Below are 27641 nucleotides of genomic sequence, written 5' to 3'. Positions count from 1 at the left end.
CTAACGAATAAACCACTGAAATAAATAGAGTTTAATTTTCACTGAGAGGGTAACATTCGTTAAGTTCCAGATTACAAACGTCGCCCAATGTCATAAACATCTGCATCCACGACGGTCTGGTTCCCCAGTAGAGATGCCATTAGCCTGCTATTGGTTTAATCTTGACGGTGAACGGCGGGACTTGGCTCTTAGCATTTACAATGACATACGGGGACAGATGAAAATGTGTGCCCCAACCGGGACTCGAACCCGGGACCTCCTGCTTACATGGCAGACGCTCTATACATCTGAGCCACCGAGGACACACAGAATAGTGCGACTGCAGGGATTTATCTCTGGCACGCCTCCCGCGAAACCCACATTCTCAACGTATTGTCCCGCACTACATTCGTAGTGCCCCCGAGCATTATACTCGTTACACGCGGCGCGTTGCCGATTCCCAGAGTTCGGGCACATTTTGTGCATCCGCACAGAAGAAGAAGTTCGTGAAGCGGCCGGTGGGCTTTAACTTTAGATACACTAAGATGGTATGTGTTCTTTACTTTGCCGCGCCACGACTGTCTTTTTTTAAAAAAAATAAAGAAACCAATCACCTGAAAATGCATCTCTACTGATACGAAAGAGGTCCTTAATTTCTGATTGAAGGTATTTTAACAGCCATTGCGTAAGATTTTATTCACCATTTCACAGTTGTTCGCAGCACTTGTCGAACGGTGGGCCATGTAATGTTCAGCTGTCTTGACACAACTCGTGAACTGCCTGAAGATCGCACAATCCGTCCAGCACTCTCAGCAAAGGCAACATTAATTTCCTCAAACAAAGGTGGCGCAATTGGCCGCCGGCCTGTCTAAGGACCAGTTCCAAAATCGCCAGTTAATTCGAACTTCCGGATCACGTTCTTCAATCGCAGTACGGTAATAGGACCTCTCCGTATTCCTTTAATGCGTCGATACTCGTGAAGATCAACATTAGTACTTCTGTTGTTTGGTAAAACAGCTTTACGAGTAAAGCCCTGCTAACCATGTCCAGACCCATGTTGACTGTCTGCAACTATAATGCACACTGATGCTGGTTTCAACCATAATTCGCCTTACCAGTACCGGCGCCTAATGGCAAGTCATAATATTAACACTACTAAGCAAGCAAATCCTGCAACGAACAATGTGGACATTATTCCTATAAAGTTTGGTACCCGTACGGTAAATAGTTTTACGTCAATACTGGCACAAGAAACCAAAGTTTAATTATAACCACCCTGAGTTTCCCTAACATGGCGTACAAACACGCGTTCATGATTTACTAAGTTAGTAACGAGTTTGAACGGTCTTCCACTACTGGTGGATATAGCACGTACAGTGTCTAGAAAGGAATACTGTTGAGATAAATTTCTCACATTTCATTGGAACGGAAAGGCAGAATTTTTTGTTGAAATAAATGTTGTGTAGACACTTGGTACATCTCAAGTGGACGCTTGTGGGCTAGGCACCAATGTGGCCACACATCAGGGATTAAATCCCAGAAACCGCTGAGTAGGCCCTGGGGACCACCCAAGAATTGCCACCCAACATGAGCAACGCCTTTTCTGCTACACTTCACAGTAAACATGATATATCCTGGAATTCGTAACTTCACAACTTCAAATAGACCACTGAACCGTATCATGTATGACGTTTTAAATTATTACTTCTTTACTACTAAGTGTATTCACAATACTTTTCACAGGCAGTAGCCCCGCACACCATTGGATTTACGTGCAAATCATATCACTATACAGCACAAAGTAAAGCAGATACATTGTGAAACACTATGAGCTGCGTAAAAATGAAACTGCAGGACTAAATTCGCTAAAGATACAGATGATATATGTGTACAAATTCGTAAGAAATATGTATGTGAAATATATTTGACCAATCAAAGCCATGGGTAAGAAGTTCATCTTAAACCCCTGGAACAAATTCAGCCAATTTTGGTACACATATTAGTTACAATTTGGGAAAGAAATACTGTGGGGTAAAAACCACTGGTCTCCTATTAAGATGAGCCTGATGACATGGAGAGAGAAAGGGGGGGGGGGGCAAGGAGATGGACAGGCAGTGACAGAGAAGGAGGAAATGGATACAGATAAGGGGGGGGGGGGGGAGAGCACAGACATTGAGAGGGGGAGAGGGCAATGGACAAAGAGAGGAGGAGTGGACGAGATAGACAGAGAGAGGCAAGAGAAGGGATGTCTCTCTCCGTCCCTCCTCTTCCCTTTCTCTGTCTATCTCCTCAACTACCCTCCCTTTGTCCAGGGGAGGAAAAGATTGGCAGAGAGAGAGCGAGAAGGACACAGAAACGGAAAAGGAGGAGATGATCAGGGAGATCGGGGAGAAGGAGATAAACAGGAAGAGGAGGAGATGGGGAAGGAGCAGATGGACAGAGGGTCAAGGAGCAGATGGAGAGAGGTGGAAAGCGCAGATGGGCAGAGAGTGGGAAGTGGGAAATGGAAAGAGAGAGGGGAAAGGGGGAGATGAACAAAGAAAGAAAGGAAGGAGGAGGAGAAGGATATAGACTAGGGAAGGAAGAGATAGGCCGAGGGGAGGCGGAAATGGACAGAGAAAGGAAAGAGGAGGAGATGAACAGGGAGAGGGGAGAGGACGAGCTGGAGTGGCGGGGGTGAAGGGTGTGGACAGAAAGAGAGAGGGTGCAGGAGAGGGACAGGATGGGTTGAAAAGGTAGGTGGACAGAGAGAAAACGATGGAGGAGGTGGACTAATATAAAATGGAATACAGGTGTTAGCATGTGGACGTAATGTGCTGTTCCAGTCTCTTCTGTACCTAAGGTCCATTACCGTTCCCTTTGGATCCCTCCCTACGTAATTCGGTGCTCTCCGATACACACGATCGAACAGCGGAGGAGTGGTACTCAAGCGTCAACTGTAGGTTACAATATCTCCGGATGTAATTAACATTTTACAATGCAACAAACGGCACTGATTACGTATTTGTTTATATGTTCAGATGTGCTAACAAAACTAACGGGGTTCCATTTAAAAAAACGTAGGTTTGTGTTAAAAAACCTACTTCCGTGCATTTTTTTATGGTTTGTATTAACCAATTACACTAGCCCCTCTCCTCACGTTCGGTCTGTGGAATCGATTCGTCAGTATTTGATGTGGTTTACGAAATATATCCAGCGGTAACGTTAGGTGACTCGCCCTGTATATACATACCCAGGCAATGCCTGGTACTCTGCTACTTTAAGAAATAAATGCAACTGAACTGATATAGAATCGTGAAGCGATCTATATCGGCCACCTCACAGTCTCCTCAAACTTTTTGATGGCGATCGTAACATCACATCCATCATATCAACGAGTTTAGCGTCGCTCTGAATAGCCGGTCCCCCGAATCTCTTCTTGTCTGCAACTGATGCGCATTCGCGGAAACAGGCTGTGGTATGAACAATCGATACCATACTTGTTAGGGGTTGCAGTTATCGACCGCGGTCCGTATTAGTATCGTTGGACGCGCTAGTCGCGACCAGCGCCGTTCCACGGTTTGTATCAAGTTTCTAGCGAGCTCTGGTCCATTCTTGCTCGGGACGTCAAGTGGTAAAGTAGCATAGCCTTCAGCTGATAGAAAGCAACCTCTAACAAGGCGCTTAGTAACGTATGGCCTAAGTAAGGCCTCAATAGCTATCTGTTTATTAATATATGTATGCAGCCAAGAGGAATCCTGTACAACCAGTTAAGAACAAAATATATATTATTTTTTTACCAACGAATTCTAATTATTTTAGTCACTGCAGATCCAGACCATGCAGCCAGCACCTTATCGACGTTACTGACAAACCTGCTGTGATTTATATGTTTCTATTTAGCATTGGCCACCAGTCAATATTGGCGACGACTCGTTCGTCGTCGTCACAACAGTTGGCGACGAGGTTAAAAGTACAGATTTTTTGGAGAGCGGAGCAGTGAAAGCAGAGCTATTTATTATAGACTATATACCCGGCTGCGCCACCCATCCTCTCTGCATGGTGTGATAGACGAGTGCATGACATTTTTTCCTACTCCCATTTGTGATTATTTGATTTCGTTGTGATGGCAAATCCAGAGGAAAAAAATGTGTTGGCAGAACCGTTACGATTACAGAGTCAGTAGGCCATCTCACTACTGCAAGTCTTGGGACAGCTCGTCCAGGGACAACAACAAGCTGTGCAACAAGTACCGGCTGCACAGGAGCCGGCCGTAGATGGGGCCACAGCCCCGCCGTTCCGCGCGTTCGACGCCAGCGTGGAAAGCTGGCAGGAGTGGCACGTGCAGTTTTCACTCCACTTTGCTGCCTATGACATCCAAGGTAAAACACGGCTGCAAGCGCTTTTATCTTGTGTCGGCGTGGCATCGTACCTCATTCTCCTCCAACCCTACCCGAGAAGTTCTCCAGATCAGCACAGTTTCGAAGAACTTATTCAGACATTAACTGATTATTACAGGGAAAGTGTGACTGCTGTCGCTCAGCAGTGCAAATTTTTCCGCACAAAACGTGCACCTCAGCAGAATTACCGAGAGTGGGTAGCCACTTTGCAAGGCCTCACTCGGGACTGTGAATTTTCATGTTCTTGTGGCATATCATATTCTGACATAATGGTACAGGACGCTATTGCGCAAAACTTGTCAGACACACGCATTAGAGAGCAAATTCTTAAATTATCGAACCCCACTTTAGAACAAGTGTTGGACAGGACACTTTGGACTTTGCTGCAAAATTCTTTTGAATAGCCCCCCGCTGTCTGTCAGGTTAGTAAGCCAGCTGCGCGCGCATCACACATACATGATGCTATACCGCCTCGGCGAGCGCCTGCCCAATTCACTTCCAGGAAACAGACAACTGTTCTGCGCCGGCAGAAGCCGCCTGCTTTGCGCTCATGCCCGAAACGTAACTCAAAGCACTCGCGCCAGAACTGCCCACCGCGCAAGGCCGCGTGCCAGTTTTGCAACAAGAAGGGACATGTCCAGGCAGTGTGCCTCAAAAGACAAAAATCTGACGCTCCGTATCACGTTTCCGGACAAAGTAGCTTCCGCCGGAACGGTTTCCGAAATAAGACTTCCTATCACGAGCCACAAGCAATGGTGATAAATGTTGTAAATTCGCCTCCAGTACCTGTGACATTGCCCGAGTGTGACAATTTTGCCTGTGATGCCAGTGCACGCCGACGTAAGAAGTCCCGCCACGCACGATCTGCCCGTCAACATTTGCCAGTGAACATTGCTTCTCAGAACGCAATTTTTCGCCGACGGCACAACAAACTTTTTGTAGACTTGAACTTTCAGAATCATACGATTCCTTTCCAGTTGGACACTGGTGCGTGTGTTTCACTCATTAGTCGTAAAACTTGCGAATTCCTTCCTTCACCTCCACTGCGTAACGCAAATGTTATGTTAGCTACCTACAGTGGTCAAAGTGTCCCGGTTTTAGGACTGTGCAGTTTGCCAGCGACGTACCGTGGACAAAATCAAGGGGTTTCTTTTCATGTACTATGTTCACGCTCATCTGTAAATATTTTTGGTCCTGATTTATTTGATGTATCCTATTTAACTGTGCGCGATGACGTACTAGCCGTCACTAAACGTGTTCCCACCAATAGTGTTTCCGAACTATGTTAAGAGTTTGTTGGCATATTTTCGCCAGGTTTAGGTTGCACGAAAAATTTTCAGGCGCATATGGAACCGAAGGACAACGCACAGCCTAAATTTTTCCGCGCCCGCACAGTGTTTCACGCGCTTCGAGACGAAGTCGCTAAAACATTTCATGAGCTTGAGGAACAAAGAGTGATTGAACCAGTGACAGCATCACTATTGGCTTCACCGTTGGTTATCTTAACGAAACCATCAGGCAAATTGCGATTTTAAAGCCACCGTCAATCCTCAACTTGTTGTTGCAACGTTTACTTTGCCACGTCCAGAAAACTTGTTTGAAAAAATTGTGTCCAGACAAATATTTTTCTAAGTTAGATTTGCAAATATTTTTCTAAGTTAAATTTGCAGATTCCTGTGGATCACCAATCCCAGAAGATTCCCGTCGTGAATACGCATTTAGGTCTCTACAAATTTAGGCTTCCGTTCGGATGTGGCTTTGCACCGGCACTATTTCAGCAGTACTTACAGTCGCTTTGTGCGTCGATTCCTTCGGTGTGTAATTACCTAGATGACATCGTAGTTTCTGCTTCTACGCAGCTTGAACATTTGTGTAATTTGAGACACTTATTTGAACCGTTACGGGAGAATGGACTTACTCAGTAAGGACAAGTGTACATTTTTTCTGAACAGTTATCCTACTTGGGACACGTAATAAACTCTCAAGGCACCCAAGTTAAAGAATTACAATCCGTCCTTGGAAAGCTCAATTATCACAAGTTTTTGCCTCACGCATCATCTCTTGCAGCACTGTTACATCGACTATGTCGATAGAACGTTCCGTTCAATTGGTCGCCTGAATGCGAACGTGCCTTTCAGGAGCTTAAATCTGCTTTGTCATCTAGTACATGTCTTACGCTCTTGGATACTACAAAATCTCTTGTCCTCATGGCTGACGCTTCCGATTTCGGGATCGGAGCTGTTCTTGGTCACAAAATTGGTTTGCGCGATCGCCCGATCGCATTTGCATCGAAGCTACTCTCCTCTACGCAGCGTAACTACTCGCACATCGAGAAGGAAGCTGTCGCTTTGATTTTTGGAGTTACGAAATTCCACGACTTATTATATGGTCGCAAGTTTACGGTTCTCACCGACCATAAGCCTTTGACGTCTTTGTTTCACCCGTCAAAGCCCGTGTCTCCGCTTACGGCTCAAAAATTTATTCGTTGGTCACTATTTGCGTCGCAGTACCGTTTCGACATCTTGCATCGGCCTACTGCCCAGCACGATAACGCCGACTCGTTATCCCGATTGCCAATAGCTGAAGACCCGCTGTTCCACTCTTCCGAAAAGGCTTGTATGTTTATTGATGTGCAAAATGATGTAGAAAGTTTTACTGTTGACTTTCGTCGTATTACCACAGCAACAGCTAACGACCCAGTGTTAAGTGTTGTTTTCCGTTGTGTCAAAACGCAATGGCCTTTGTCTAAAAATCGGATTGCAGATCCGTTGGTTTATCGTTTTTTTGTGCACAGACAACGACTTACGTGGTGTCATCTTGCTCCGCACGGAGAACGATCAGTATCGTGTTCTTGGTCCACGTTCTTTGCAGTCAGCTGTGCTACGACTTCTTCATGAAGGTCACTGGGGTATCGTACGGTCGTACGGACAAAAGTCAGCTCGCCGTCACTGTACCTGGTTTGGTATTGATGCTGACATAACCAAGATTTGTTCTTCTTGTTCTGTGTGTGTGCAGAAAACCAATCCGCACCACCGCAGAAATTTTTCTCTTGGCCTAAGGCAACGTTGCCATGGAGTCGCTTACATTTAGATTTCAGTGGTCCTTTTTGGGACGCACGATGGTTAATTCTTGATTCTTTTAGCGGTTTTCCATTTGTTGTTCGCATGTCAGCAACGACATCGTCTGCTACCATCAAAGCCTTGTCTTCTATATTCTGCATAGACGAATTGCCACAAGTCATTGTCACCGACAATGAACCTCGATTTGTGTATACAGAGTTCGAAACCTTTTGTGAAGCTAATGGTATTCAGTATTTAACTTCAACACCGTTCTCCCCTCAATCGAACGGAGCCGCTGAAAGATTCGCTCGGACGTTTCAGTCGCAAATGTCTAAATTGGGCGAATCTTTCTCGCGAGGACGCTCTTTTGTTGTTTTTATCTACATATCGATCGCAGCCACGCGACAGTGCTTCGCCGGTTGAATTGTTGCATGGTCGTCCTCACAGAACTCTGATGAATTTGTTGCATCCTACGCACCGTGTCTCTTTGCCACGGCAGACCCACAAATTCTTGCCAGATGATATTGTCTATTTTCGTCATTTCCGCGGAAATCACCGATTGCTGAAAAGGCGCATTCTTCGCCATCTTGGCCGCGCCATGTTTGTCACATCTGGTGAGGTACGCAGGCATCAGAGTCAGATGCGCCTCTTTAGTCGTGGGGTCTGTGCCTCTTGCCCTATGTTTCCAAGGTCGGCACCGACGGGGCTGTCCCCGCGAGGACCTCTTGCTTGCTCTCCTCGCCTTTGCCACGCCCCGACGTGCCAGCGCGGACGCCATGCCTCGCGCCGGAGTCGCCCCCGCAGTGCCAGCGTGACCATATGGACCAGGTGCCTTCAACTGTGATAGGGCACAGTGAAATTCCGGTTCCAACGCCGTCCACCGCCGCAGAACAGTCTGCACTTCCTGGTTTCCAGTCTTTGCTGCCGGTCGGGTGCCCCGACCCGATGGAGGTCCACCCTTCGGTTCCTCCCATAGTTGAAGCACAGACACCTCATGTTGACGTACTCCTTGGAATAGGTCTCCAGGCGTTTCCTGTCTCCCCTCGGTCCGAATGGCAGGGTGCGGGTGGGCAGCATGCCTCGTCTGCAGTCAGGCTCCCCACCTCCTCGACTACGTCAGCATGGGCGTCCGCCACCCGGCGGTCGTCAGCCATATTCAACGCCGTTCGCAGATTTGCGGGGGAGGAAAATGGTATCAAAGTTCGGTACCACACTTGTTAGGGGTTGCAGTTATCGATCGCGGTCCGTATTAGTATCGTTGGACGCGCGAGTCGCGACCAGCGCCGCTAGCGCCGCTCCGCGGCTTGTATCAAGTTTCTGGCGAGCTCTCGTCCATTCTTGCTCTGGACGTCAAGTAGTAAAGTAGCATAGCCTTCAGCTGATGGGAAGCAACCTCTAACAAGGTGCTTCGTAACGTATAGCCTAAGTGAGGCCGCAATAGCTATCTGTTTATAATTACATGTATGCAGCCAAGAACAATCCTGTACAACCAGTTAAGTACAATATATATCATTTTCTACCAACGACTTGTTGCAGATCCAGACCATGCAGCCAACATCTTATCGACATTACTGACAAAACTGCTGTGATTTATACAGAGTGTTACAAAAAGCTACGGCCAAACTTTCAGGAAACATTCCTCACACACAAATAAAGAAAAGATGTTATGTGGACATGTGTCCGGAAACGCTTAATTTCCATGTTAGAGCTCATTTTAGTTTCGTCCACCTACGCTCAATGGAGCACGTTATCATGATTTCATACGGGATACTCTACCTGTGCTGCTAGAACATGTGACTTTACAAGTACGACACAACATGTGGTTCATGCACGATGGAGCTCCTGCACATTTCAGTCGAACTGTTCGTACGCTTCTCAACAACAGATTCGGTGACCGATGGATTGGTAGAGGCGGACCAATTCTATGGCCGCCACGCTCTCCTGACCTCAACCCTCTTGACTTTCATTAATGGGGGTATTTGAAAGCTCTTGTCTACGCAACCCCGGTACCAAATGTATGGCTCTGAGCACTATGGGACTTAACATCTATGGTCATCAGTCCCCTAGAACTTAGAACTACTTAAACCTAACTAACCTAAGGACAGCACACAACACCCAGCCATCACGAGGCAGAGAAAATCCCTGACCCCGCCGGGAAGTACCAAATGTAGAGACTGTTCGTGCTCGTATAGTGGACGGCTGTTATACAATACGCCATTCTCCAGGGTTGCATCAGCGCATCAGGGATTCCATGCGACGGTGGGTGGATGCATGTATCCTCGCTAACGGAGGACATTTTGAACATTTCCTGTAACAAAGTGTTTGAAGTCACGCTGGTACTTTCTGTTGCTGTGTGTTTTCATTCCATGATTAATGTGATTTGAAGAGAAGTAATAAAATGAGCTCTAACATGGAAAGTAAGCGTTTCCGGACACATGTCTATATAACATATTTTCTTTCTTTGTGTGTGAGGAATGTTTCCTGAAAGTTTGGCGGTACCTTTTTGTAACACCCTGTATGTTTCTATTTAGCATTGGCCACCAGTCAACATTGCCGACGACTCGTTCGTCGTCACCATAACACAGGCGATTAATCTCTTTATTGTTGAACTGTTCGCCACTGCGGCATCTAGCTATTTCCCATGAAATGCCTATATAACAAGTACTTATGAACGATTGGCGAAATACTGCTGCACAACAATGGAACTTCGAATCTCTTGAGAAATGCAATGGACTGCGCTATACAACAGAGGTCGTGTATCTCTACCTGTTCCATTGGCGTCTTCGTTAGCTGTCGGCATTATCTGCAGTGCTATCTTGCGGTAGCTGATCGAAGGAATGTAATTGAACTCCTATTTACAAATAAACTTAGTTCCATATGCGCGATTATTCGACCGTACTGTTGTGAAATAACGCTGTGATTGCGTTACACCTGTTAAGTAAAAGATACGTTATTTACCTTATTAAATTTTTAATAGATTAGGTTTCACTATAGGTGTCCGCAAAGGCGAAAGTGAGGGAGGGAGAGGGGGTGGTTCTTCCGAGTTTCCTGCAGTCACTGTCTGCGACTGCACTAAATTTCAACATTGTGAACCGGACGAGAAGTACTGCAGCTTTCGTATTCAGTATACAACTTTGATTTTCTTAGTTGTAACTCTGTTCATGGGAAATTACACCAAGTCGTTGGTGTGACTCCAGTTTCTGCGCTGGTTTGCAGTCAAGATGCATACGAACCTTTATACTCTGTAGTTATAATTAAAGTGCAGCTACTCACACAGTTTCAATGTGGGCTGTAACTATTGCAAGGCAGCTAAGTTTGGTAGACATTCTAATGCGTTAATGCGAAACCGATTTACGCTGGAAAAAATTAGTTGAAATTGTAGCCACCAGGTGCATACCTGGCGCTGTGAATACAAGAAATACGTATAAAATGTTCCTATATGTAATGTATTGGGAAGGGGACATGGGGAGAAAAAGTCAAACCAATGAGAAAGGCACAATGTTGACTCTATTATTAACTGCCACTTACACAATATGTTCAATATGAGCATCGGAGATATCGACGAAATGTACTGCGCCAGATTTTCCTGGTAGCCAAACCTGGAACTATTTTCTTCAAATGTAAATCGGTTCCACATTACTGCGTTAGTATATCTACCAAGCTTCGCTGCTATACTATAATTACATTCCACAGTGGACCTTCACTAGTAGCTCCACTTTAATTATAACCACCCGGCAGAACCTTGTTGAAGTATTGTCTTCGATCTTTTTCTGTTGCTGCCTTACTCAGCCGTTACCGAGCTGCAGAAGGGAGCCGGTCCTGCACGCTGGCACTCGGATGCCGTCGGCGACTTCCAGCAGATATACGCGGCAGCAGAATACGTGCACGTCGTCCAACCTCAGTCCCATAAGGACGCCCCCCTCCTCACTGATGCACAATAGAATCACAACATTAGTTTACCATCTGCCTGTGAGAAAGAATATTCAATATGGGTTGCTGATTCTACATTCAGTTTTACACGACAAAGCTATTGTGGACCCTTTGCAGAACTCAGTCATATTATATTGTAGGCGTGTGCCTCTGTATGTAATCTCAAACATGTCAGCTGAAGAAAGGAAATAGTATTTAGTGCGCTAGTAGATAGTGAAAGATCGAAAAACTGTGCTCTCTAGGATTGAGACCTTCTCAGAGTCTGTGGGTGAAACGCGGAGCCACATGCAGTCACAGACCTGCGAGTTTTCCATTTCCAATTGGCGTGCTGCACAATAATGTGACAAACTGGAGAGACGAAGATTACCTTGGTGCTGTGCTAGATTGCTCAGAGTTCATTCTACCAGCCAATCTGAGGATGATTCTGTGAAGTTTCCCCACATTCATCTAGTCGTGTATTGATCCTGAGGTACCTAAACAATTAAAAAGATGTAGCTTACAAAACACATTTTGTTCATGTTCGTTATGCCTGTCGACGCGCAAAAACAGTAATTATGAAAGTAATGCAATAAGTCCATGGGCGAAGATATATATCGGCTGTCATCCTATCGTCCCTCATAGTAAGGATGGATAAAGTGAAATTTTAAAAAAGCGCATACAGCTGTGATTCCATCTATAACACTTTGTTTGTCGATAAAACCCATATCTCTTCGTTCATATATATATATATTACTGGTTCGTTTTTGGCTGATATTATTTCTGGCAATATATGCTCAGCCAATATGTTGTCACAGAGGGCCTGATGGTGGCATAATGGAATGCCGTAACGGGTTGCCTCTGGAATAAATCAGAGATGGTTTATTTATTCCTGTTATATTTTAAACTTTATTCCGTGTTTCCCTCTCCACTTCGAGGGAAATTACTGATGTACATTTGTTGATGTCCAGCAGTACACTCTGTCATTCTTTTTTCCTATTTGAGATATCTAATTTTCCGTTCCAGCCTGACTTCATTGGAATATAAATGAATTACGTTTACGAATATATCTTTATTTCGTAACTCGTTGGACACTCTGGGTACATAGATTTAATCATGTGAGGATGTAACTTCAGATCATTGAACCAAGAAGGTGGTATTCATATTAATAACGTAAAAAGGTGTGCTTCGCATGTACTTTTAAATTACACCTACCATATGGATACCAAAGCAATCTACCCTAAAAATAGTAAATAGATAACTGTCACTCTTTTGATATAAATTTAGTTTTTTGTATATCTTAAGTTCAGTTTTTGGTGGGGCACAATACATTTTCAGACTCATCGAATCAGTTATATCAAAACAAGTAAATTTTGAATTTCGCCCCCCTCTTGGAAAAAGTTTTATTTGTATGTCCATGTGATTCACCAACAGGAAAGCGAGTCTTCATATGACACCTCGTAAGAACACTGTTCAGTTTTTATACACTGCTTTTCTTCTTGTGGTTACAATTTCAAACTTCATCTTTTTCCTGGTCTTCATCCCATTCTTCACGGTGTCAGCACATTATTCTGGATGTTAGGGGTAGAGGAGAGGGTGGCCGGATGCCATTGCTGTCACCTACACTCCACCCCTCCCCTACCCTCCTGAGATGGAATTTGTTTCCCCCATCTGTCTTTAGTGTGTTCCCATGTGAAAGTGTGAGAACATTTCCGAAATGTTTGCCAATCCTGTAACGGAGGCGGGACGTGAGAAACCGCCTAAAAACCACTTCCAGGCTAGCCTGCACACCGACCCACGTCGTTAATCAGCCGGACGGATTCGATCAGAGGCCGGCGCACCTCCCCGAATCCCGGAAACGGCGTGCTAACGTGCGCGGCTACCCGTGCCGGTCAGTTAGAATATCAGTCTTTTAAACAAATCAGTAGCATTTGTGCCATGCCACAGCCACAGGGTTTCCGCTTGTAACCTTTTACAGATTACAGAGAGCTGCGATCGATGTTGCATGCAACGACGTAGTTCCTTCGAAGCGTTCCATCGCGGCCGTTCCGCCGGTAGGCGTGACTCACTGACAGCTCCGCATCGGCGGTGGGCTACTAGTGGCTGGAACGTACCCGTTCCTTCGGCAACAGTTAATATGGACCGAGTATCGAGTGCAGAATGTTTCCCTGCGGAAACAGTGGTCCCAACGCGGAAGACTGCTCCTAGTGTGATTGCTCTTTCTTGACTACAGTCCTGTACTTGCATATTATGCACATGACATAAAGGTTCTCTGAGCCTCGTACAGCGAAATAATTGAAAAAAAACTACACTGCAGGAACCAATATTTCGGCCACGGTTACAGCGGCCTCCTTCTGCATCTACTGATGTGCACTAGCTGCGAGGAGTCGCTTACATTTTATGTGATAGGTGCTCACTGAGCATGACGTCGCGTCTTAATTTTGGAAGGTCGTTATTATGACTGGTCATTTGAGGTGGAAGGAGCGGAAACTTCATTATAATAGGTTCCTACGGTGGATGGAGTGGGTAACTGCTCCTGTCTGTTGCTTCTCGCACTGTGTGCTATGATAGTAGCTCATCGACGACTGAGGCGTGGGCTCCTGTTTTCCGCCTGCTGATGCAAACTCGCTGGTAGCGTTCGCGTCACGTGTTGTTGGTGCGGCCTGTCGGGGCTGGAAACCAGCCTGGATCCAACCTTTCTGTCAATGTTGTTTGGGTGTTTTATTATTTCTTTAGCTTCTCTGATCTCGCTTTTCGTCGAAGCCCGCTCCTTGGCCAGTACGAAGTGTCGGTAAATTAGATTTCGGCAACTGCAGACTTGCCGTGTTGCCCCAGACGAATTCATCGCCCACGTTTTCGTATGTGCGATGCTGTCGGCTTGGTTGGATTGGCGCATGCAACGCTGACTTTAAGTGTAGGCTTCCGATAAACTGTGTCGAGTGCCGTCTGACATTCCGTATGCTTCCACGTCTTCTTTACCTCGAGCGTGAACTGCATCTTGCCGCGCATTTTATTCAAATATTCAAATATTCGTGAAACCTGTAGCTCCGTTTCACCATGAGGGTCATATGGTGAACGTATCGTCCACGTATCTGAAACCGCGTCGTGGGCGTAAAGAATGTGAAGAAAGTGCCGTTGCTTCAAAGGCCTCGATGACTATATCTGCTGCCAGCGGGGATATTTGCACGCCCAATTGAACCACTAACCAGCGCAGAATTCAGTTATCTGTTCGTCGGCCATTGGTTCGCAGTGCCCAAGCGATGCTCAGAACATAGCACATGAACTCAAAACGCTACGCAGAACGTTCGTGGACAATGGCTACAACCATATAACAATCCAAACAGCCATGGCAACAAACAAAGGAAAGCGAGATAGGCAAGAAATCTACAAACTGCAGCCAACCGCGCGCTTACGTTAGAACGTCACTGGCCGGATAGGTAAACTCCTGCGCCGGGCTGGTGACGAGCCTGTCTACCACAGACGCAGCAAGATCCAGGATGTGCTAGGTTCCACCAAGGACACGATAGATGCTTTACACAAGGCAGATAGAACAAGGTAGAATGTTAGTGTGGAGATGTATACATCTCTGAAACCGTCTGGACGATAGCAATGCGCATAGAGGACATAATAAGGGCACATTCGTCTGGGGCAACACAGTAAATCTACAGTGGCCGAGCACCGGTAAGACTGTGGCAAGGAAATTAAAATTAACGAAAACTGCGTACTGGCCAAGCAGCCGCCTTTGACGAAACTCAGTATCAGAGAAACCGTAGAAATAATAAAACATCCTAATAACATGAAGAGAGAGGATAGATACAGGCTTGCCCCATCCTAGTGCCACTCCAACAGGCCGCACGAACGACACGTGACGCGAGCGCTTCCGGCGAGTAACTGCCTCCTCAGTCGTCGATGAGCATCAGTCATGACGGAAAACGTGAGAAGCAATGGACAACAGCAGATCCTCAACCCATCCATCGTGGCAACCAGTTCCACTAAACCGCTAAAGAAACTGGCACACGCATGCATATTCAAATACAGAGATATGTAAATAGACAGAATACGGCGCTGCGGTCGGCAACGCCTATATAAGACAAGTGTCTGGCGCAATTGTTAGATCGGTTACTGCTGCTACAATGGTAGGTTATCAAGATTTAAGTGAGTTTGAACGTGGTGTTATAGTCGGCACACGAGCGGTGGGACACAGCATCTCCCAGGTAGCGATGAAGTGGGGATTTTACCGAGCGACCGTTCCACGAGCGTACCACGAATGTCAGGAATCCGGTGTGCATGTCAGGAATCCGGTTAAACATAAAATCTTCGACACTGCTGCGGCCGGAAGAAGATACTGCAAGAATGAAACCAACGACGACTGGAGAAAATAGTTCAACGTGACAGAAGTGCAACCCTTCCGCAAATTGCTGCAGATTTCAGTGCTGGGTCATCAACAGGTATTAGCGTGTGAACCATTCAACGAAACATCATCGATATGGGCTTTCGGAGCCAAAGGCCCATTCGTGTCCCCTTGATGCCTGCACGACACACAGCTTTAGGCCTCGCCTGGGCCCGTCAACATCGACATTGGACTGTTGATGACTGGAAACATGTCGCCTGGTCCGACGAGTCTCGTTTCAAATTGTATCGAGCGGATGGACGTGTACGGTATGGAGACAACTTCATGAACCCATGGACCACGCATGTCACCAGGGGACAGTTCAAGCTAGTGGAGGCTCTGTAATGGTGTGGGGCGTGTGCAGTTGGAGTGATATGGGACTCCTGATACGTTTAGGTACATTTGTGACGGGTGACATATAAATAAGCATCCTGTCTGACCACCTGCATCCATTCATGTCCACTGTGCGTCGCGACGGACTTGGGCAATTCCAGCAGGATAATGTGACACCACACACGTCCATAACTGCTGCATAGTGGCTCCAGAAACACTCCTCTGAGTTTAAACACTCCCGCTGTCCACCAATCACCCCCGTCATAAACGTTACTGAGCATATCTGGGATGCCTTGCAACGTGCTGTTCAGGAGAGATCTGCAGCCCCTCGTACTCTTACGGGTTTATGGAGAGCGCTGCAGGATTCATGGTGCCAATTCTCTCCGGCACTCCTTCAGACCTTAGTCGAGTCCATGCCATGTCGTGTTGGGGCATTTCTGCGTGCTCGCGGGGGCCCTGCATGATATTAGGCAGGTGTACCAGTTTCTTTGGCTTATCATTGTGTAATAAAGTTCCCGTTCCTTCCTCCTCAAGTGACCAATCATAACGACGACTTTTTAGAATTACGACGTAGCGTCATGCTCAGCGAGCAGCAGTGACATAAAATATTTTCGCACAAGAAGCTGAGTAGCACCGTGGTGTAGTGGTTATGGTACAATACTGTTGCGTGTAGGCTCAAGAAAACGATCGCCGAAGGTATGACGTGAGTCACTGCCCTGCTGTCTACCAGCCTGGTGACCTCGTCTGGATCTTCACTCCTGTTCGGAAGGTTGGTCTCTCTGCGAAGCTTCTCAGGCGCTACTTTGTTTGATGTTACTTATGAAGTTGAACATTTCGACTCAGACACAAGACGACGAAATATCAGAGATACGCTCCACGTCCTTCGAATGAAGCCCTATAAGGATTCTGCAACCCATGGTAAATTCGAAGCTCCAGCGACAGGCAACAAGCGGAAAGGTGACGAAGAGCGTAGCGGCAAAAGAAGGTCTAAGAAGATCACCGCCAGGGTGAGAATCAGTCATCAGGAGTCGGAGTATGCAGGATCGATGGCTCGTTCCCGGACTAGGACGACGTAACACCGAGACGCTGTTCTCTTAAGGAGGGAGCCATGTCGCAGAAGAACCTAAGTAGCTCCGTGCTGTAGTGGTTATGATGCTAAAGTATTGCCTGGAGGGTCGTAAGTTCAAATCTAACCTAGCCTGTGCCATTTTAATTTCTATATTCAGTTCGAGTACATTCTAGAGGTGTCCCCAAAAGTCAAGAGTCATTGTGCTGGAATGTTCTGTAGCTGTATATATACTGTATGTGTTCTGTCCGGAGGCAGTTCGCTCCGCGCTCTTGTATGTTCAAGTGCTGAATAAACCTTCGTTAAGTGAAGTTAGCGTTCGTCATTCATCTAATTACACCTTCTGCTACGTGACAATATGATGTGATAAAATAAATTATTCAGATAAGGGAGACGAAAATTTAATAATCATGGGGGATTGGCATTCAATTGTAGGAAAAGGAAGAGAAAGAAAAGTAGGAGGTGAATATGGAATGGGGGTAAGGAACGAAAGAGGAAGCCGCCTGGTAGAATTTTGCGCAGAACGTAACTTAATCCTGGCTAACACTTGGTTTAAGAATCATGAAAGAAGGTTGTATATGTGGAAGAAACTTTGAGAAACCAGAAGGTTTCAGATAGATTATATAATGATAAGACAGATATAGTAACCAGATTTTAAATTGTAAGACTTTCCAGGGGCAGATGTGGACTCTGACCACAATTTATTGACTATGAACTGTACGCTAAAACTGAAGAAACTGAAGAAAGGTGGGAATTAAAGGAGATGGGACCTGGATCAAATGAAACAACATGAGGTTTAGAGAGTTTCCGAGCGAGCATTAGGAAACGATTGACAAGAACGGGGGAAAGAAATGCAGTAGAAGAAGAACGGGTAGCTTTGAGAGATGAAATAGTGAAGGCAGCAGAGAATCAAGTAGGTAAAAAGACGAGGGTTAGTAGAAACCTTTGGGAAACAGAAGAGATATTGAATTTAATTGATGAAAGGAGAAAATATAAAGATGCAGTAAACGAAGCAAGCGGAAAGGAATACAAACGTCTCAAAAATGAGATCGACAAAAAGTGCAAAATGGCTAAGCAGGGATGGCTACAGGACAAATGGTTCAAATAACTCTGAGCACTATGGGACTTAACATCAGTCCCCTAAAACTTAGAACTACTTAAACCTAACTAACCTAAAGACATCACACACATCCATGCCTGAGGCAGGATTCGAACCTGCGACCGTAGCGATCGCGCGGTTCCAGACTGAAGTGCCTCGAACCGCTCGGCCACAACGCTACAGGACAGATGTAAGGATGTAGAGGCATATATCACTAGGGGTAAGATAGATACTGCCTACGGGAAAATTAAAAAGACCTTTGGAGAAAGAGAACCCCAGTTCTCCGCAAAGAAGAGAAAAGTGGAAGGAGTATATAGAGGGTCTATACAAGGTCGATGTCATTGAGGGCAATATTATGGAAATCAAAGAGGACATAGATGAAGATGAAATGCGCGATATGATCCTGCGTGAAGAACATGACTGAGCACTGAAAGACCAAAGTCGAAACAAGGCCCCGGGAGTAGATAACATTCCATTAGAACTACTGACATCCTTGGGAGAGACAGCCATGACAAAACTCTACCATCTGGTGAGCAAGACGTATGAGACAGGCGAAATACCCTCAGACTTCAAGAAGAATATAATAATTCCAATCCCAAAGAAAGCAGGTGTTGACAGGAGTGAAAATTACCGAAACATCATTTTAATAAGTCATGGTTGCAAAATACTAACATGAATGCTTTACAGACTAATGGAATAACTGATATAAGCCGACTTCGGGGAAGATCAGTTTGGATTCCGTACAAATGTTGGAACACGCGGGCAATACTGACCCTTCGACCTATCTCAGAAGATAGATTAAGGAAATGCAAACCTATGTTTCTAGCATTTGTAGACTTAGAAAAAGCATTTGACAATGTTGACTGGAATACTCTCTTTCAAATTCTGAAGGTAGCAGGGGTAAAATACAGGGAGCGACAAGCTATTTACAATTTGTACAGAAACCAGATGGCAGTTACATGAGTCGAGGGACATGAAAGGGAAGCAGTGGTTGGGAAGGGAGTGAGACAGGGTTGTAGCCTCTCCCCAGTGTTATGCAATCTGTATATTGAGCAAGCAGTAAAGGAAACAAAAGAAAAATTCTGAGTAGGTATAAAGTCCATGGAGAAGAAACAAAAACTTTGAGGTTCGCCGATGACATTGTAATTCTGTCAGAGACAGCAAAGGATTTGGAAGTAGCTGAACGGAATGGACAGTGACTTGAAAGAAGGATATAAGATGAAAGTCTACAAAAACGAAACGAGTATAATGGAATGCAGTCGAATTAAATCAGGCGATGCTGAGGGACTTAAATTAGGAAATGAGACACTTAAAGTAGCAGTTGAGTTTTGCTATTTGTGAGCAAAATAACTGATGATGGTCGATGTAGATAGGACATAAAATGTAGACTGGCAATGGCAAGGAAAGCCTTTCTGAAGGAGAGAAATTTGTTAACATCGAGTATAGACTTAAGTGTCAGTAAGTCCTTTCAGAAAGTGTTTGTATGGAGTGTAGCCACGTATAGAAGTGAAACATGGACGATAAATAGTTTAGACAGGAGAGAACAGAAGCTTTTGAAATGTGGTGCTACAGAAGAATGCTGAAGATTAGATGGATAGATCACGTAACTAATGAAGAGGTACTGAACAGAACTGGGGAGAAGAGTAATTTGTGGCACAACTTGACTAAAAGAAGGATCGATTGGTAGGACATGTTCTGAGGCATCAAGAGATAATCAATTTAGTATTGGAGGAAAGCGTGGAGGGTAAAAATCGTAGAGGGGGACTCAGAGATGAATACAGTAAGCAGATTCAGAAAGATGTAGGTTCCAGTAGTTACACGGAGATGAAGAAGTTTGCAGATGATGAAGGAGCATGGAGAGCTGCATCAAACCAGTCTCAGGACTGAAGACCACAACAATAAAATGAGTAGTAATTCCTCGTATCTTGTATTCGTCGTCCGTACGTGAAATGTTCGTTGGCGGCAATAGAACTGTTCTTTAGTCAGCTTTAAACGCCAGTTCTTGAAATTTTCTCAATAGCGTTTTCGCAAAGAACGTCGCCTTCTCTAGAGGGACTCTCATTTGAGTTCCTGAATCATCTCCGTAACACTTGCGCGTTGTTCTAATCTATCGGTAACAAATCTAGCAGCTCTGAATTGCTTCGATCTCTTCCTTTAATCCCGCCTGGTGCGGATCGCAAACACTCGAGCACGGTTTTAGAAAGCATTGTTCAAGAACAGTTCGGACTATCGTTCTTTAAAAGCCCTCCTTTAGAAATGAACTTCGGTTTCGTAAAACTCTACCGATAAACCTAAGTCGACCATTCGCCTTTCCTGCCACAACCTTTACATGCTCACTGCATTTTATATAGTTTTTGTAGCGTGATGCCTCGATATTTAATCGACGTGACTCTGTCAATCATCACAGTACTAGTGTTGTATTCGAACAATAAGCTCCGATTGATTTGTTTTTTCTATTTATCTGCATCAAGTTACATTTTTCTACATTTAGAGCTAGGTGCCATATAGAAATTATGTCTGAGTCATTTTGTATCCTTCTACAGTCACTCAACGGCGACAACGTACCGTATACCAGAGCATCACAACAAACAACCGCACTGCTGCCGACCCTGTCCGCCAGATCATTTCTGTACATTTAAAATAATAACGCTCCTATCACAATTCCCTGGGACACTCCTAACGATACGCTTGTCTCTTACGAACACTCGCCGTTAAGGACAACGTACTGGGTTCTGTTTTCAAGAAGACTTCGGACCACTCACATATCTGGGAACCTATTCCATATGTTTGTACTTTTGTTAACAGTCTGCAGTGGGGAAATCTAGAAATATGGAATCTTCCTGTTGCCTTTCAACCACACCACGCAGTGTATCATGCAAGAAAAGGGCAAGCTGAGTTTCGCTCAAACCAAGCTGATTCGTTACTTGAGCTTCTCAGTCACAAGAAAATTTATTACATTCCAACAGCGAATATGTTCAATGATTCTGCAGCAAACCGAAGACAGGGATACTGGTCTGTAATTCTGCCGGTCCATTCTTTTACTCTTATGGAGGAATCACCTGCTCTTTTTCCAGTAGCTTGGGACTTCGTGCTGGGCGAGAGATTCCCTAAGTAAGGGGTCAATGCCTTACAATACTCTTTTTCAAACCGAACTGGGATTCCATCCGGACCTGCGATTTATTTGTTTTCAACGCTTTCAGTTGCTTCTCTGAGCTAGGGACGGATATTACTTTGTCGTCCACACGGTAGTCTGTGGGATTGTCAAACGACGGTATGTCTGTACGATTCTTTTGGGTGAACGAGCTCTTAAACACGAAATTTAGAACTTAGGCTTACGTTTTACTGTCTTCTATTGCCACATAAGACTGGTCAACGAGTTGCTGGATGGAAGTCTTAGACTCGCTTGGCCATTTTACATAACACCAGATTTTTTCCAGGTTCTCTGCCATATCTATTGCTAAGGTATGACGGTGGCAGTATATGCTTCGCGCATAGATCTTTTAACAGACCCGCGAACCTCTACTAATCTTTGCCTGTCGTCATTTGTGCGTTCTCTTTTGCGCCGAGAGTGCAACAGCCTTTGCTTCCATTCCTTCTAAACGCAAAACGTCTGAGGAAAGTGTTAAGGAGACCAGGCAGCCACGTGGAAGGGCGTGGCAGCGACTCACAGGCGGCGACTATCGAGCGGCGTGGGATGGGGGAGTGAAGGCCAACGGGCGCGCGGATACAGCCGGAGGCCCCTCCTGTTCGTTCAACACAACCCGTGCAGAGTGACTCGTGCCACTCAAAAGGGGAAGCCAGCGCGATGGCAGGCATTGTCCGGTGTCTGCACGTCTGCCTTGCATCGTAAAGCGACAACATACCCAAGCACAGAGCATATGAAAATGCCCACCTGTGGCGTTAGCAGCACGAGCAGTATCGTAAGACAGTCAAGAGACAATGGTTCTATCTTTTCGTTGAAAAGGTGGACATCTGAAAGCAGAGAGTGTGGAAGTGACGTCATTGAAGATAGACGAACATGCCTAGACGGCTACCACTTGCGCTACCCCATATGTGACGCATATTTTACCATCTGGAGTAACCTTAACACAGTTCGTCTACATCTACATGACCACTCATCAATTCACATTTACGTGCGTGGCAGATGTTCATCGAATCACCTTTCGACTATTTTTCTATAGTTCCACTCTCGAACAACACACGGGAAAAATCTAAACTTAAATTATTCCGTGAAACCTACTATTTCTCTTCTTTTATTATGAACATCAGTTCTCTCTACGTAGGTTGGAGCCAACAAAATATTTTCGCATTCGAATGAGAAAGTTGGTGATTAAAACTTCGCGAAAAGATTACGCTGCAACGAAAAATGCCTTTGTCTTAATGGTTTCCACCCCAGATCCCCTATGATGTCCGTTGACACTCTTTTCCTATTTCTCGATAATACAAAATGTGCTGCCCTTCTTTGAACTTTCTTGATGAACTCCGTTAATGCTATCTGGTAAGGATCCACAGAGCGCAGCACTCCAAAAGAGGGCGGAGCGCCGAGTGTAGGCCGTCCGTTTAGTAAATCTCTTGCATCTTCTAAGTGTTCTGCCAATAAAACGTAGCCATTGGTTCAGCTTTCCCACATTATTTTCTATGTGATCGTTCCAATTTAAGTTGTTCATAATTGTTATCTCTAGCTACTTAGACGAATAACCCAATTATTGACAGCTATTACGATTGTGTAATTTATCGTGTAACCGAAACTTACCGGACTCCTTTTACTACTCATGTGGATGATCTCACACTTTTCGTTATTTAATTGTCACTTTTCACACCATACAGATATCTCGTCTAAATCATTTTGCAGTTGGTTTTGATCTTCTGATGACTTTACTAGACGGCAAACAGCGGCATCACCTGCAAATAATCTAAGACGGCTACTCATGTCTCCTAATTTTTTTATATGGATTGAGAACAGCAGAGACCCTATACCATTTCCTTGAGAGAACAACAGATATCACTTCTGCTTTACTCGATGACTTTCCGTCAGTTTCTACGAACTACGACCTTTCTGACAGTAAATCGTGAATACAGTTGCACAACTGACGCGATACTCTATAGGTACGCAGTGCGATTAAAAGCTGCTTGTGAGGATCGGTGGCAAATACCTTCTGAGAATCTATACATATGGAATCAATTTGAGATCCGTTATCGACAGCAATTATTACTTCGTGTGAATAAAGAGCTAGTTGACTTGTACAAGAACCGTATTTTCTGAATCCGTGCTGCCTATGCATCAAAAGATTGGTCTCTGCGAAGCAATTCATAATGTTCGAACACATTATTGTTCCAAAATCCTGGTGCAGATCGATGTCAGCGATATGGGCGCGTAATACATCGGATTGCTCCTGTTTCCTTTGTTGAGTATTGGTGTGATCTGTGCAACTGTTCAGGTACGGATCTTCCATCGAGGGAGCGGCTGTATATTCTTGACAAGTATCGAGCTGCGCTACCAGCGCAACCTGAGAGGAACCTAACTAGTATACAATCTGGGCCAGAAGACTTGCTTTTTCAGTGACGTGAGTTGCTTCGCTACATCGAGGGTATCTACTTCTAAGTTATGTTGGCAGGTGTTCTTGATTAGAGTTACTTCGTCTGATGCGGTGAAGCTCCAATATCCTGCTCTCTACTATCTATAGTTCTGTATCCGATGACTCCACCTTAGCGTATTCAATGCCTCCTCCTCTCTAGAAGCCTAACTCAGCTGGGACCACACTGAAGCATACCACAGGGAACTAACGGGCGTCAATTGCAGATCCTTTGCTTATCATTATTTCTATGACCTAGCAGCTGTTGTAGATTTCGCCCAACTCGCAATTGCTCGGGAATCATTATCTTCGGCACCCTGTATTCCACTGAGCATCCTTGATACATTTCACTTGAAAACACGGTCATTATGAAGGTCATATTTTACCCACATATCGTGTCAAACACTATAGCGTTAGCCGGATTAACATCCCGGGTATCTGGAGTTTGAAGTACAGGGTGACCCAAAAGTTCGTTAACATTTGAAAATGCAGTAATTCACGGAATAATGTAGGTAAAGAAATAGAACTCGACACACATGCCTGAAATGATATGGGGTCTTATTGAAACCGAAGACGAGTGCAAATGCCGGCCAACAGAAGGCGCTGAACAGCAACACGTCAGGGACGCCGCTGGACATTCGTGTAGAAAATGAGCTGTAGTGAGAGAGGGAGTCAGATGCGCCAGCTATCGCGGCATGTTGAAAAATGGTTCAAATGGCTCTGAGCACTATGGGACTTAACTGCTGAGGTCATCAGTCCCCTAGAACTTAGAACTACTTAAACCTAACTAACCTAAGGACATCACACACATCCATGCCTGAGGCAGGATTCGAACCTGCGACCGTAGCGGTCGCGCGGTTCCAGACTGTAGCGCCTATAACCGCTCGGCTACTCCGGCCGGCCGGCATGTTGACTCTACCAGAGATGGCACTCTTAGTGAAGCTTTACTATCAGAATGGAGAATCCGCTATTGCTCTTTGCGATCCTATAGCCATGAGAAGGGTATTCGAACGGGTTAATTTCCTGTGACAAGTGCCACTGTGAAGGAAATTATCACTGAGTTCGAATCTACAGGCTGTTTCGCCGATGCCCCCACTAGTGGAAGACCAGACACAAGTGCTACTGCTGCTTGGACAGTTGAAGAAGAAATGGTGACTTTATCGGATTCATCTTCGCATGGTGAAATTAGCATCCGCGATGTCACACGTAGCACCGGCATTCCATGCTTTACTATTGGATACCACTAAGGCGTACTCTCCAATACTATCCATACAAAATCCAGCGGCACCGTGAGCTGTTAGCCACCAATTTTGTGAAGCGGATAGCATTTACGATGCGGGCACTTCAAAAAATGGAAAAAGATAACGATTGGTTGTATAACGTGTTGTGGGCCGACGAAGCCCATACACACTACAAGGACCCATCGACACCGACAACTGGAGAATTTTCCCTACCTAAAATCCTGCAACTGTCGTGGAAAACCCAATTCATGACGAAGATGTCACGGTGCGGTGTGGATTTACCACGTCAATCGTGATTGGACCCTTTTTCTTCGATGAAATGCGGGTTGCTGCTTTTCAAACTGTCAACGTGACGGCTGCGAGATACTCCGATTCCACATATTGCTAAACGTGCGAAATATCTGTTGCGCACATCGTTTGGTGATGATCGCGTGCTGAGCCGCTACTTCCTTCATGCTTTGCTTCCCCCATCCCCAGACCTTAATCCGTCTGAATATTGGTTGTGAGGTTACCTAAAGTGGCAAGTATACCACGATCGTTCGACCTCATTAGGAACGCTAAGAAATAACATCCGAGGGCAGTTTCCCGTCACACCTACTGATATGCCGTACAGTGCTGTTCACAACATTGTTCGACGACTACACGTATTGTTGATGAACGACGGCCGAGATGATGAGCATTTGTTATAAAGAACAACTAGACTGGACAGATCAGGGGGACTATGTTGTTTTTTCGGGAGAGCCTCGGTTGTGCGCGCATCGTCACAATTGCCGTATCCATGTGTGGAGGCACCGAGGAATACAGGTGTTGCATTTCTCATTGTCATTCGGGCACAGCAGCTGGCTTTGATCGTATGAGGTGGAGTTGGATACACAACACAATCACCTGCGATTTGCAAGGCTCGTAAGTTGCACAGCAGATGTTACGTTTCTGACGTGTTAATGCAGGTACTTTCGTGCTATCTTCGAGATCTCCGTGATGTACGACGATACGTTATCCACACTATCCCGATACAGGGAGTGTTCGATCGTTGTTCTGGCCGTCACCACTGATGAACTATGGCAAAGAGTTGAAGATGCATGAAGTGACATGCCCGTATGTCTTATGAAAGCTCGCTTTGACCCGATGAAAAGCCAAGTTTGAGCGGTTGTTGCTGCCATAGGTGGCAGCTCTGCGTGCTAATATCTACACACTCTACATCCCCACATCAGCTACAATTATATCATAAATGCGAAAGTAAGTCTGTCTGTCGGGTTTTCACGACTAAACCGCTGAAAAAATTTCGATGAAATTTGCTGTGTACGTAGCTTGAACTTTGCTGTATGTGAGCAGCAAATAAATCCATACTAATATTAAAACTGCGAAAGTAAGCCTGGCTGTTGCGTTTTCAAGACTAAACTGCTGAAACAATTTCGATGAAATTTGCTGTGTACATAGCTTGAACCCTGAGGAAGGACATAGGCTACATTAGAAAGTATGTGCTGCAGCATACATGGTCCACCCACATTAAACTTGAGTAACTGATCACCCATATGAGACAAGGGGCTATCAACAGTGTCTCCTCAACGACTGTTCAGTGAACTTGCTGTGGGCGCCTGGTTCATGCACCCATGCTGACTGCTACTTATCGGTGACGAAGGCTGGAATTATTCAACAATATCGCAACCGGACGTCCACTGGGTCGCGGCAGGTGATCTTTTCAGGTGAATCACGTTTTATGTTCAGTCACATAGATGACTGTTGGCGCGTACTCTAGAAATGTCTGAAAGCAAACACCTTACAACAATCGACGGAAGGTTCCAGGCCGGAGTAGGGAAGGCTATGCTCTGGGGAATGTTTTCGAGGCCTTCCCTGGGTGATCTCGTCATTCTGGAAGGCACACTGGATCCACACAAATATGCGTCTATCCTTTGGGACCATGTTCAACCCCACATGTAGTTCGTTTTCACCACAGCACGATGGCGTCTACCTGCAGGACAATGCAATGTGTCACACAGCTCGCTGCGTACGTACATGATTCGAAGACAACCAGGATAAGAAGCTCCATGGTCGTCATTGGTATGTGTTCTTTTGGAACAGTTATTATCTTCATATAGTTAATGGCTACCCGGCCACTGACCTCCTTCTGTGCGAATGCGCACACTTTGCCCAAACTCTTACGGGAATCGTCACCTTAGCTGGCGCGAGTAATGAGTGAATGGGCAAATATCCTTTAGGAACATTACGAATGTAGGTTGTGGACAGCTGGGAATGTGGGTCTCACGGGAAGCGTGGAAGGGATAAGTCCCTGAAGTCGCGCTATCTTCTGTGCCCTCGGTGGCTCAGATGGATAGAGCGTCTGCCATGTAAGCAGGAGATCCCGGGTTCGAGTTCCGGTTGGGGCACAAAATGGTTCAAATGGCTCTGAGCATTATGGGACTTGCCATCTATGGTCATCAGTCCCCTAGAACTTACAACTACTTAAACCTAACTAACCTAAGGACATCACACAACACCCAGTCATCACGGTTGGGGCACACATATTCAGCTGTCCCCATTGAGGTATATCAGCAACACCTGTTGGCAGCTGAGGGTTTCGATTAATTATCATTTCTTTCTAGAGAAGCTGTATGGTCA

General features: G+C 45.4%; 2 non-coding genes across 2 annotated transcripts; one reads left to right on the top strand and one right to left on the bottom strand.

Moving 5' to 3' along the window:
• Positions 1-228: 228 nt before the first annotated feature.
• On the bottom strand, positions 229-302 carry Trnat-ugu. The gene has a single exon. It is a non-coding gene; the product is annotated as a tRNA-Thr (tRNA).
• Positions 303-27334: 27032 nt separating this feature from the next.
• Trnat-ugu lies at positions 27335-27409 on the top strand. The gene has a single exon. It is a non-coding gene; the product is annotated as a tRNA-Thr (tRNA).
• Positions 27410-27641: the final 232 nt, after the last annotated feature.

This window comes from Schistocerca piceifrons, chromosome 3 (genome assembly GCF_021461385.2).
Source record: "Schistocerca piceifrons isolate TAMUIC-IGC-003096 chromosome 3, iqSchPice1.1, whole genome shotgun sequence".
Taxonomy (NCBI): Eukaryota; Metazoa; Arthropoda; class Insecta; order Orthoptera; family Acrididae; genus Schistocerca; species Schistocerca piceifrons.
This window is presented reverse-complemented; position numbering and strand designations above follow the sequence as displayed.